General features: G+C 41.3%; 1 protein-coding gene across 3 annotated transcripts in view; it reads right to left on the bottom strand.

Annotated features, from left to right (window-relative positions):
• The window catches only part of LOC143782375 (cytochrome c oxidase subunit 4 isoform 1, mitochondrial-like), a 165,862-nt gene extending 153,999 nt beyond the window's left edge, over nucleotides 1-11,863 (bottom strand). The window contains exon 1 of one of the 3 annotated variants that reach the window (XM_077269754.1): nucleotides 11,748-11,863. The gene's annotated coding sequence lies outside the window, so the exon portion shown is untranslated. Of the gene's footprint in view, nucleotides 1-3,502; nucleotides 3,526-11,747 lie in introns of those variants that run through there. The other 2 variants (XM_077269755.1, XM_077269756.1) reach the window with 2 other exon arrangements.
• Nucleotides 11,864-13,042: the final 1,179 nt, after the last annotated feature.

Below are 13,042 nucleotides of genomic sequence, written 5' to 3'. Positions count from 1 at the left end.
AGCTGCTGGATATGTATGAGATCTGGTGATGGGAAGTGTTATTGTGTGATTGGTGAGGATGTGGTGCAGGAGTGCAGTTTTTCTAAGACAGGGTGTAGGACGGTGGAAGGTTTGAGGGGGGAAGCGGGGCTAGGGTGGAGCCTGGGCGGAGTTTCAAGGGGGCCCCAAAATTCCAAATGGCAGCCCTGTTTGGAACTCCAGCAAACTGCAGTGAGAGCCATTATCCACAAATGGCAAAAACATGAAACAGTGGTGAACCTTCCCAGGGATGGCTGGCCGACCTAAGACAGAAACCACTGCTGAGCAATAAGAACATAAAGGCCCATCTCATTTTTGTCAGAAAACATCTTGATGAACCCAAAGCCTTTTGGGAGAATACTTTGTGGACTAATGAGACAAAAGTTTGGAAGGTGTATGTCCCATTACATCTGGCGTAGAAGTAACAGAGCATTTCAGTAAAGGAACATCATAGCAACAGTAAAATATGGTGGTGGTAGTGTGATGGTCTGGGGCTGCTTTGCTGCTTCAGGACCTGGAAGATTTGATGTGGTAAATGAAACCATGAATTCTGCTGTCTACCAAAAAATCCTGAAGGAGAATGTATGGCCACCTGTTCATGACCTCAAGCTGAAGCGCACTTGGGTTATGCAGTAGGACAATAATCAAAAACACACCAGCAAGTTCATCTCTGAATGGGTTAATAAAAGCAAAATTAAGACTTTAGAGTGGCCTAGTGAAAGTCCTGACCTTAATCAGATTGATATTCTGTGGTATGAACTTAAAAAGGCAGTTCATGCTTGGAAACTCTCCAATGTGGCTGAATTACAACAATTCTGCAACGATGAATGGGCCAAAATTCATCCAAGGTGTTGTAAAAGACTCATTTCCAGTTATCACAAATGCTTGATTGCAGTTGTTGCTACTAAGGGTGGCCCAAACAGTTATTAGGCTTACTGGGCAATCAATTTTTCACACAGGGCCCTGTAGGTTTAGATTTCTTTTCCCCTTAATAATAAAGACCTTCATTTAAAAACTGCATTTTGAGATTACTTGTGCTATCTTTGTCTAATGTTTAAATTTGTTTGGTAATCTCAAACATTTAAAGTGTGACAAACATGCAAAAGAATAGGAAATGAGGAAAGGAGCAAATACTTTTTCACACAACTGTAATATATACGTACATATACGCACACACAGGAGAGTAAAAAATGTTGAAACTTTGGTTGGCCATACTGTCTTATCAGCACTTTGTGTATTAAGTGGCTGTATCCCCTGTCATTGTTGTGCAGGTTCGAATGTGTTACATTAGTTAATTTGTGACTGTGATGCAAGAAACAATGGTTGCCCTACTTGTGATTTCTAGGAAAGAAGAGCAGCGTGCAGTGATTTGTGTTCAGTGGTCTGATAATGTGTCTGTTGCTGATATTTATCGAAGACCTTGTGCACTGTATGGAGAAAATGTCTTGTCACAAAGAAGTGTATATGAATGGATAGAGAACTTTAAAGAAAGTCACAGAAGTATCAGCCCTGACGCTCAGTCTCCGCAAGATAAATGTCCTCATACAATGTATTGGGCATGGTGATTCCACACGGTTCAATGAACACATGCAGAATCACCTGCGTTCAAAAGCCGGCAGCGCTTTTGATGGAACAGACATGTGCTGCGTCCAAAGCGCTGCCGGTTCCTAACCGTGGGAACATACCCTTTGCGTGGGTTTCCTCCAGATTCTCCGGTTTCATCCCACACTCCCTTCTGATAGGGAATTTAGATTGTGAGACCCAATGGGGACAGTGATGACAATGTCTGTAAAGTGCTGTGGAATTAATGGCGCTATATAAGCATGTAAAATAAATAAATATGTAATAGTATCTCCTGAATACAGTTGGTATCCATATAATATTTGGATCATCATACTCAGACTCTTAGTAGCAGCTCTCCTTCATGGCAAAGTAAGAAAAGTCACAGGTGAAAATGACTAAAAAAAAGTAACTGAACAACCCATTTAAGAACTACTGACACTATAATGAATTCTGCAAGGTGAATGTTGGTATTAGCTGGGAGTTCTATAGTGAACATATGGTATATACATACTGAAGACAGAAACATGATATTCACATCTCATACCCCAAGGAAGGACAGCCATCATTAGAAGAGGCTTTCCATTCAAGCAGATTACACCAAGCTTGTAGGGTATGTACGTAAATCAAAACAACCTTTGGGCCAGTTCTGCTTAGCATTCTATAAGTTCTTTATAGAGTGTGTAAAACCTAACATGTTTTACTATGCAGCAGCCCTTATTATGCAATCCTTTTGTTGATAATTAACTTCAAGTTAACATTCACAAACGACTTACCGTACAGTTTTATTACACTTTTAGCTGGAAGATTGAATGACTTGTCACTATTGTTGGCTGAGTGTATCAAGTCTCCAGAGAGATGAAAAGCAAAGCAATATGTACACCTGTCTCTGCATTAAGAATAGCAAATAGCAGTCTGCACCTTGCAGTCAGTTAATGATAATCACAGCCGCCTGCTGTCTTGTGTGTCTGTGCGCACATACTCTTGGGCGCTATACTCAAAGTGGAAAGAATAATTATGATGTTTAAAAAGAATTAGAATGGCATGTTTGGGTGGTATTACCAATTTATTACTAGATTAATGATGCGGTTGCCAAAAATAAAGGAGCTGAGGAAAATTATGGTAAAAGTATAGCTTACATGTAATCCTATAGCAATTAAAAAAAAAAACACATTTAGTTTATATCAAATACAACAAGGGGAAAAAAGAAAAAAATGTTAGCAATACATCCACATAATCAAATCGCATTGTTCACCGTTTGTGATTAGCACCTTTGCATGTTTCTACTTCTGGGAACTGGAATGGGTGAGGCTTTTGATATATTGTATGTCAAGGAGGGGACACCACAAGGGTCACTCAGATTCCCCCTGCTGCCCTCAATTTTTGTAAGGAGAGAACACTGGAAGGGTTACTCAGAATCTGACCCCAGCCCCCAAGTTGTCAAAGATCGCAGCCAAGGGGCGTTGTATCTCAGATCCACCCACAGTTATCTTTGGAACAAACAGATCTCTGCTGCCCCCTAATGACGGGACAATTACGCAATTGACCGACGATTAACGGAGGAGGCCGCAGGCTGTTTCCATTAATAAGCCGGTGATCGGGAAACTAAGAGTGAGAGTATGGTATATACACCTCCGATTCCAACGTATGGAATATATGTATATACAGTAGCTGTGAACTCCACAATAACCCCAGACTACTCGCTGCCAGCACTAGTCGTTTATACAGGCTGACTGGAGGCCTGATTCTGGTAATGTATGGCTTGGGGCGTGGCTTACAGAGCAAGAGGAATAGAACTATTGCACTTTATATTTAATACAAAATGAGGTAGTGTTTATAAAAAATATACTAAAGATTTTCCAAAGGGGGCAAAACTATATTACATATACAGTACATAAAAAAAGGAATAATGGAGGAAACTTACTACGCTGTTCACAGAGATGAGTCAACTTAGCAAAAAGAAAGCACTTTCATTGGGGACATTCAGCGAATGGGATTCATGTATGCATGATGTGTATCTCTCCACAGGAACCAAGATCATAATGTGGCTTGACCTTTTATCAGTACCTGAGTTACACCCACACACCCCTCTTTATGACCTCATGTGGGCCAGATTGTGGGTGGATCTCAGCTCCTTTGGTTTTTATGAAATTTTCAAGTTATGCAACAACTTCTCTCCAGATGATCGCAGAAGTTCAAGATCACCACCATATTTTTTATCGGGATTTTATGGATACCCAAGAGAACAAACAGGACATGGCCATTGTCAGCTATCTGGCCACAATGGATTTGGGGCTTATAGGCAGGTTTTAAGGTTATGAAAAAACATGCATCTTCTTCCCTAATTAGCGCTGAAGCTGAAGATGTATGTCCCATTACCATCAGATCCAATAGTCATAATTTTCTTTAGGAGACATATGTCTGGGCTGGTTATTATAGCATTTCCCTTGCAGTGAACCACAATTTCACTTGAATTCAAACTGCATTTCCTGGGGACAAAGACCCTTCCAATTTGCTATTTATGTGTAAACACAGGTACACTATTGTTGTCCAACTCTCTGTAAAGAGTTGTCAGGACTTGAACCCAGCAGCTCTGTGCACCAGGCAGCAGTTCTGTGCTAACTTCAGATACTTGTACCTGTGTTATTCCTAATCGACTCCACCCTGAGTTCCTGATTTGCTCCACCCTGATTAAATACCCTATATAAACCTGGCATTGCACTTCCTTCCTTGTGAGATTATTGAGCTACCAGCCTCTAGTCAAGCTTCATTTTAGATATAGCGCTAGCAGTAATATCCTTTATTATACCACTTTACTTGATTATATTGTCTACTATCCATCTCCTATCAAACCTACTGTGGAACGCTACTTCCTACTGCTGGCACGCAAGCTATACAGGTTTTCACTACACGGCCAGATAAGACTTTTTCCCGTCATACGTAACTTCACTTCCGGTCAAGTGCCCAACCTCCGATTGATCAGAACCATGGCTAACCCCGCCCCTGGTCCTTTGAGTCTGATGTATCACACCAAACATTAGCATGCACATGAACAAGCAGTGGATAACACGTTCACGCCGCCTCACCGACGCCAAATTCTTTAAGGACCCTTGGTATGTTTATTTATTACCTGTTTATATTGCACTTTGCACAATCTGCCGCATTTTCAATCCATGTCCTATTTGATCTCGTTTACAGAGGTTATACCACCAGACATTGTGTCCATTTCACTTCTACCTTAACAGTGTGGTATAAAAATTATTTTTGTTTTCAGTTTTTCTTTTCTTTTACTTTTATAAAAATGGCACTTTGATCCGTAGTTTCTTTCCTCCTATTTTGTATATGATTTGTTTCCTAATATGGTTATAAAATATGTGACCCTCTGATATTTTCTTGCTATAATTCCTAGTCATGAGCGAATATACTCGTTACTAGTGTTGAGCGATACCGTCCGATACTTGAAAGTATCGGTATCGGAAAGTATCGGCCGATACCGGCAAAGTATCGGATCTAATCCGATACCGATACCCTATACCAATACAAGTCAATGGGACACCAAGTATCGGACGGTATCCTGTATGGTTCCCAGGGTCTGAAGGAGAGGAAACTCTCCTTCAGGCCCTGGGATCCATATCAATGTGTAAAAGAAAGAATTAAAATAAAAAATAGGGATATACTCACCCTCCGGCGCAGCCTGGACTTTACCGCCATAACCGGGAGCCGTTGTACCTAAGAATGCGCGCTTGAAGGGCCTTAGATGAGGTCACTGCGCTCTGATTGGTCCGTAGCTGTCGTGTGACCGCTACGCGACAAATCACAAAGCAGTGACGTCACCTAAGGTCTTTCAAGCGCTTGAAATACCTTAGAAGACGTCCGCAGCTTCTGATTGGTCGCGTAGCGGTCGCGTGACCGCTACGCGACCAATCACAAAACCGTGACGTCACCTAAGGTCTTTCAAGCGTTTGAAATACCTTAGGTGACGTCACGGCTTTGTGATTGGTCGCGTAGCGGTCACGCGTCCGCTACGGACCAATCAGAGCGCAGTGACCTCATCTAAGGCCCTTCAAGCGCGCATTCTTAGGTACAACGGCTCCCGGTTACGGCGGTAAAGTCCAGGCTGCGTCGGAGAGGTGAGTATATCCCTATTTTTTATTTTAATTTTTTCTTTTACACATTGATATTAATCCCGATAGCGATTCCCGATACAACAAAAGTATCGGATCTCGGTATCGGAATTCCGATACCGGCAAGTATCGGCCGATACCCGATACTTGCGGTATCGGAATTTACATCTGTTAGCCAGCTTGATTACATGTGGGGATTCCCTAGCAACCAGGCAACCCCCACATGTACTTATGCTGGCTAACAGATGTAAATCATTCAGCTGCGGTGATGAAAACTAAATCTCCGAGCACTAAAAAATACTCGGAGGTCACCCGAGCGTGCTCAGGAAATCTCGAGTAACGAGTATATTCGCTCATCACTAATAATTACATTTTATTAGTACTCTGATAAAAATCCTTGTCGACTGAAACGTCAAATACTGTACTACTACACTGTAAACAAAATCTTTACGTTTTCACTTATCACCTGGCTGCCAAGTCTTTCTGCAGTACAATACAATGACTGATAGTCTGTGCTCATCATCTACATTTCTCACACTGGTAACTGCCCCTTCATTTAATACAAGCTCTAGAGGAAGATTCTGAGAGATATCTATGTGCCGCCCATAGTTATTCCAAAGAAATTTATGTTTTTCTGTGACATGAAGTCACAGATATGAAGGTATTTTATTTAGCTTCCTATGACCTGCATCCCCATATAGATGGCTAAGGAGGGTTGATCTGACTGACAGATTCCCTTTAAATTTAAAGCGAACCTGTCATTAGATTTGGCCGATATAAGATATGGCCACTGCCTTTCAGGGCTTATCTACAGCATTGTATAATGCTGTCGATAAGCCCCCGATCTGACCTGAAAGATAAGAAAAATAATTTTCATTATATTCATCCGGGGGGCGGTCCGGTCCAATGGGTGTCGCAGGTCCGGGTCTGGTGCCTCCCATCTTCTTATGATCACCGCCCTCCTGCTTGCTTCATGGGTCTCGGCATCGAGCTGCTGCGCAGGCATACTTATCTGCTCTGTTGAGAGCATAGGAATGTACTGCAGTGAGCAGGTGCCGGGAAAGGTCAGAGAGGCCCAGCACCTGCGCACTGCAATACTTTGCACCTGCCCTAAGCAGGGCAGATAAGTACGCCTGTGCTTAAGCGTGATTTCAGGAGCCATGAATCAAGTAGGAGGGCGGCGATCATAAGAAAATGGGAGGCGCTGGAACCCGGACCTGCGACACCCATCGGACCAGACCGCCCCTGGGTGAGTATAATAAAACATATTTTTCTCATCTTTCAGGTCGGATCAGGGGCTTATCAACAGCATTATACAATGCTATAGATAAGCCCTGAAAGGTGATGGCCAAACCTGGTGACAGGTTCGCTCTAACTCTTTATTTTTTGTAGCTTGTGTCAATGTCTATAAACTGTCTTCTTAGTATCAATGCTTAAAAACTTTACAAGTAGGTCTTTATTCACATGGTCATATTTAATGGTTTAATAGGCAGCTGCAAATATCAGGACTACGCATTATCACTACTGTCTTGTATTCATCCAGACAATGAAAAATGGTAGCCTTACTCTAAATCAATGGTCCCTCGTTAGTGGCTAATGAGCCACATGAGGCTCCGTTCTGTTCACAGATACTGCTGTGCACTAGTGGCCCAAGGGATGATATATTATTACTAGAACTAGGTGCTGGGGTCAAAACCATATCAGTGGCAGTTAACACAGGCATATCTGTAAAGTTGTTCTGTCTCCTCTCCTGAATTAGTTTTTTTGTTAAATATTTGTGTTCCATATAACAATTTTTGAGCATCTTTTCCTCCAAGTCAGCATTGTGTTGTTCCTGTTTTACTCTTACTAGAATGTATGGATAAATTAATAACTGGGCGTTAACAGTTGGGGGGTGTCCCTGCACACTGCCCAATCAGAGCTGACTATTCAGAGACACACCCTTCACTAGGGGAATGGGAACGCGCAATTGACAATGTACTTATCAATTCCTAGGAGGAATAACAGGAATTACTTAGCGTAGCTTTCTGAAAAAGGACGAACTATTACTTCATGGGGGAATCCAAGTGTTTATTAAAGCAGACTTTTACAATAGCTTAAGTGTCCTCTTCATTAGTCTTTTAATCTTTTAATAACTGGTGGGGCTCAACATAATATCTTTAAAAAGATCAGCAATTTACAAGATACTATGGTTAGATATTGCTGCTGTAAATGGTCACCAAATCAAATCCATGTAAAGAATACTTTGAGGTAGTATTCTGGTATATTCAAGCAGACTGTAAAACAAATTATGGAGTCATCTTATTGTACATACAATACAACAACATCCACACAGCACAAGGAATATCTCGACTAGTCTTAGAAGTCTTCTCAGTTTCACTCCAACATTGTGACCGATCTTAAAACCTCGGATTCTGGAAAGGTCAAACTCCTGAATCCCCCATCACTTAGGCGGTTATTTGAAGGGAAATCGTAATGCTTGTATTCTCAGCTGGACCTCAACAGGTAGAACAAAAGCATAGCAGAAACATCTGACCTTGATACCTTTTTGGGGGTAACCATATAGTCCTCCAGTGTGAACTGGTCAAATCTCTGATACTGAAAAGGCAATGAGGAGCTTTTGTTGTTTTTTTTTTCACACTGCAGAATTTGTGCACCTATTATTTAAATTAGGTTACTTTTGGTTTTTTTTATTGCATTTTGTCTCTTTTTGGAGTGTCATTCTTTAAATAAAGCTGTTTTGTTTTTGATACTTCCTGGTGCTTGGATTTGACAAAACTTTATTGACAGCTTAGTTGCTGATTACATGCTTTTTTCATGCATTTCCACTTAAAATGCAATGCAAGTCTATCGGGAGAATCTGCACAATAAACTCGGCATACCCGCAAGAAAAATTGACATGTTGTGGATTTGAAACACGCACCGTGGGTCAGTTTACGCTGCATTAAAAAGAAGCACAGTGGGCTTGACATTTCTACAAATCCCATCTATTTTGCAGGAACTGTAAGATGCTGTGTTTTTGACACAGCAAAAAAAATCACCAAAAGTTCATCAAATGAATGTAGTCTTATCATAGATCTCCTGAGCCAACTTGGAATCTGTATTTCCTACCTTCTTGGGGCTCACTCAAAGTTTTTAAGCAGGAAAACTGATGTAAAAGCTTTGAAAAGTCAAACATTTTTACATAACAGGGAGCTGCAGAAGAATGTTGCTACTTTTGGCATTTTCATGCCAGTTTGAGTCAGCTCCGCCGAAATGGATGGAGTTGGGGAAGAGAGGTGGTAGGGCATGAGGGTGGCCATGCCTCTCCATCAAACTTATTTAAAAAAATACAGGTTTTGTACACCAGAAATGCTACTGCCGTCTGACCTTACTGGAGAAGCATTTCTGGCGTGGCATATGGAGCTGCAATACACAGAGGACATGCGTCAAATAAATACATTCAGCCATGTGTACACTTCACTACACCAATCTTGATGAATTGATTCCCTTGTATCTTACCATTAAAAAAGTGAAACAAACTGGATAACGTGTATATAGTTGGAGTGAAGAAGGATATAATTTTGGAGTCTCTATGCTAATGCTACATGGCAGGTCGAAGAGATACATCCAGCTGCACACTTCTTATGTTCTTCTAGAAACCCTCCTATGGTTCAATGACAGTTATGAATATGATTATTTATAGGCAATTATTACAGAGACACAACAGACAACGTAGTGTTTTTTCCATCTTCCATGTGATTTACATTTACAATGGAAGCCAAGATTCTCTGCCACATCCATTACACAATACCAAAGACGCCTTCTGGACCCTCTGGTGTTGCCATATAGTCCGTTGATTTGATGGGAAAAAGTACACAGACTCTACGACAGAGGAATGAGCCTGCTACACAAATGTGAACAGAGACCTAAAGGCCCCTTACAAGCTAATGTCGGTGGAACCAGCAAAAAATTTGTCAAGCATGGGGATCTCCAGTCTTTCCCTCCAAACACATGGTGATGTGGGAGAAAAAGATCAAGCAGTTCAAATTTGCCCAATCCCTTTGTTCTCAGAGGAGATGAGCTGCTGCCTAGTGGTGTCTGGCAGCGACTTTTTCTCTATTGGAACCACACGAACTCTCGGTCAAGATGAGTGTTCATGTGTATAGGGAAATCAGGATAGCCCACAACTACATCATGTGTATGGACACTAAGTGTCATTTAAAAAATCTGTAATTAGGCTTTTTGTACATGTAAAGACTTAGTGCCCTAGCCTAGTACCTTAGTATCTGGTCATGACATAGTTACTCCTTGGCAACATACCTGGCACCAAGCACCTGTGGCATATGCCTGGTTATTTCCCATCTGCACTGCAGCAAAAAACAGATGTATTTTACACAGTTCAGATAAGGCAAGGTGTGCATGTATCCTGCGTTCTCCACTGAGCACGTCAGTGATTCCATCTAAATCCCCCCCAAAAAGAGATTCAGTTAGAACCTCGGACAGAACCATTCAGGATAAAGGGGATGGCAGAGTATTCTTTTATTCCGTTTGGCCTGTATTCTGGCAGTGTCCTTTATTAGGTGGAGACAATACTGCAGAATGGTATACGCCTAAAAAGGAGGCCAAAGTCCAAAGTGACTTCGTCTGCACCTTTCACTCGTTGTGGAAAATTTCCACTGTGGATTTGGTAACGAATCTGCATTGAATCTGCAGAAAGATTTCGCCATACTCGATTACTAATCTTTGAATAGGGTGAAATCCGCACGATGCTTTCATTTTCATGCAGCTTTTTTTTCTGTTTATGTGCATCTGAATCCTGGTTTGGGGGGATTTACATGGAAACCCCAATGTGGTTCTCAATGTAAAGCACAGAATAAGGTTCTAGTAAAATCTATGTGTCTGTGAATGATCTTTTGCTCAATGATAATAAAATATCTGTTGCCATACCGAAAAAAAAGCATTGAGCGCACGTAAAGAAGACAAAGTATTACTAGGCCATTGTCAGTCGGCTTTGTTCTATGCATGCAACCACGATGCCTCAAGGCTTCTCCTTATATTGTACCACAAGTTTCAGAATCGCTCTCTATATGAGAAGCGATGTATATGAGCCCAGTAGTGCTGTGCTCAGAGTCACGTACAATAGTCCCTCATCTTACCCAGGAATGACCCTTACTTCTGCTTATCAATATCCTATGTGACAAAGATTACCACGCTTTATCTCCTATGTGTGTGTACGGCAAACACTGTCCCGCTGCTGTGTAGCGGCCATTACTCATCCGCAGTCGAAGAAAAGTTGAGATTTTATTTCTCCCATTGAAATAAAAATGTGCATTATGGAAAAAAATGAATCCATTAGGAATACAAAATAAATCTACACTATAAATGACAAAATGAACAATATCTACGATATAATTTGGTAATACAATTTCTATTTACAGACATTAAATACTCCACTTTGTTAGAAGGAGCAGAATTAGCCTTGGAATTTCACAGCTCTAATTGTGATATTGGCATTTTTCGTCTTTTACACAGGACTTCTGGTACAACCCACATGAAATAGGCGTCAGCTCTGCATGGTCATTTAATTTTTAGAAAAAAACAAATTTTATCTTTATTATATATTAGATCACTATTAGTGATGAGCGAGCAGGCTCAGATAAAGTGTTATCCGACTATGCTCGGGTGCTAACAGAGTGTCTTCGGCGTGTCACGGTCTGCAAGTGTTATGTTTTAAAACCATAACCAGGAAATTGTAAGGTATGAGTTACTCTCATATTCATGGTTTGATCTGCCATCTACATCATATTATACATTTTATTTCACTTTTGTTACATTTTATATTAACCTTACTGATTACAATATAGCAAGGGATTTATTATGCATTTTGTTGATTCTTTGAACTATTCCCTTATGACACAATCATTTATACAGAACATAAAAACAGACAATATAAAATAAGCTTGTAACTGATTCTCAATACGAGCTGCGGCAACTAATTGCTGAAATGTAACACAAGCTCCATTGCTACATTGTCCTGTGAAAGAGAGCAGAAGCTCATCTTACCTTGTCTCCCTTTGTATCAGACTTTAAGAGTGAACTTGTGTTGTGTCTCCGCTCAGATAGGCAGGTCCCTCTATATATAAGGCACCCAAACAGAAAGTAGGTGTTCTTGGCCGGTAGCCAAGCCAATCTGCTTATAATAGGAAGTCACAGGCAGAAACGCAGCACGTACTGCAGGAGAATGAAACATTAGACGTGGTCCAGGCTCACACACACACGTCATATCTGCAGACTTCAATTGTTATGGAACAGAAACATCTGTAATAACGTGGCTTCAACATGGTTGTTAGCCTCATTAGAATTTTAAACCTGTCATCAGGGTTTTTCCACCTAATCTGAGAGCAGCAGAATGTAGTGTCAGAGACCCCGATTCCAGCTATAAGTCACTTATTGGTGTGCTTGTTGTAGTTTTGCTAAAATCGCTGTTTTATCAACAGGAGATTATCACTGTAGGACTAGTAAACCTGTCGCCATGAAGTCCTCCATAGTTATGAGTTCTCCATAATCCCGTCCCCACCACTGATTGGAAGCTTTCTGCCTATGCATAGTGTACATAGAAAGCTGCCAATCACTGATGTAGGCGGGGTTATACAGAGCTCAGCATTCAGAGAACTGGTAGATGTACAGCAGATAAAGCACTGATTTTATAAAAACTGCAGTAAGCAACCCTGTAAATGATACATCACTAGAATAAGGGTCTTTGCTGCTCTCAAATCGGGTAGCAAGAACCTGCTGACAGATTCGCTTTAAAGAGGGATTGGTGATCAATGTCTGATTGGTGGGGGTGCAACACCCTGCGCGCACTGATCAACTGTTCTTGGTGTCGGTGGCACCCGGTGTAACAGGCCAGATTAACCCCCCCACCCAGAATATACCCAGGGTTAAAGTGGACTAGGCCAGTTTGTTCCCCGGGTATATTCTGGGCAGGGGGTTAATCTGGCCTGTTACACCGGTACTGCTCAGTTACGGAGGTGCACAGCGCTACTCTGTCTAGTAACGTCTAGTACTGCATATTTAAATCAATAGGGGTGCACCCCCACCAATCAGACATCGACATCGATAACCTATCCTAAAGCATAGTTCATCAATGTTAAAGTAGTGGACAACCTCTCTAAGGTTGCACTATACATAACATATTTACACCTGCATAAGGAGAAATCAGGATTTTTTTTAGCCAAGTGTGAATCCTATGCACAGTATAAACTTCCATAAACAAGTCTCACTAAGTATTTCTAGCAGTAGTAAGAGCCACCCAAATATGGTTACCAGACACACAAAAAGTTATGAGTACTGTGAAA

Source organism: Ranitomeya variabilis, chromosome 6, assembly GCF_051348905.1.
Source record: "Ranitomeya variabilis isolate aRanVar5 chromosome 6, aRanVar5.hap1, whole genome shotgun sequence".
Classification (NCBI taxonomy): domain Eukaryota; kingdom Metazoa; phylum Chordata; class Amphibia; order Anura; family Dendrobatidae; genus Ranitomeya; species Ranitomeya variabilis.
Note: the sequence above shows the minus strand (reverse complement) of the source record. Positions and strands in the feature narration are given on the sequence as shown.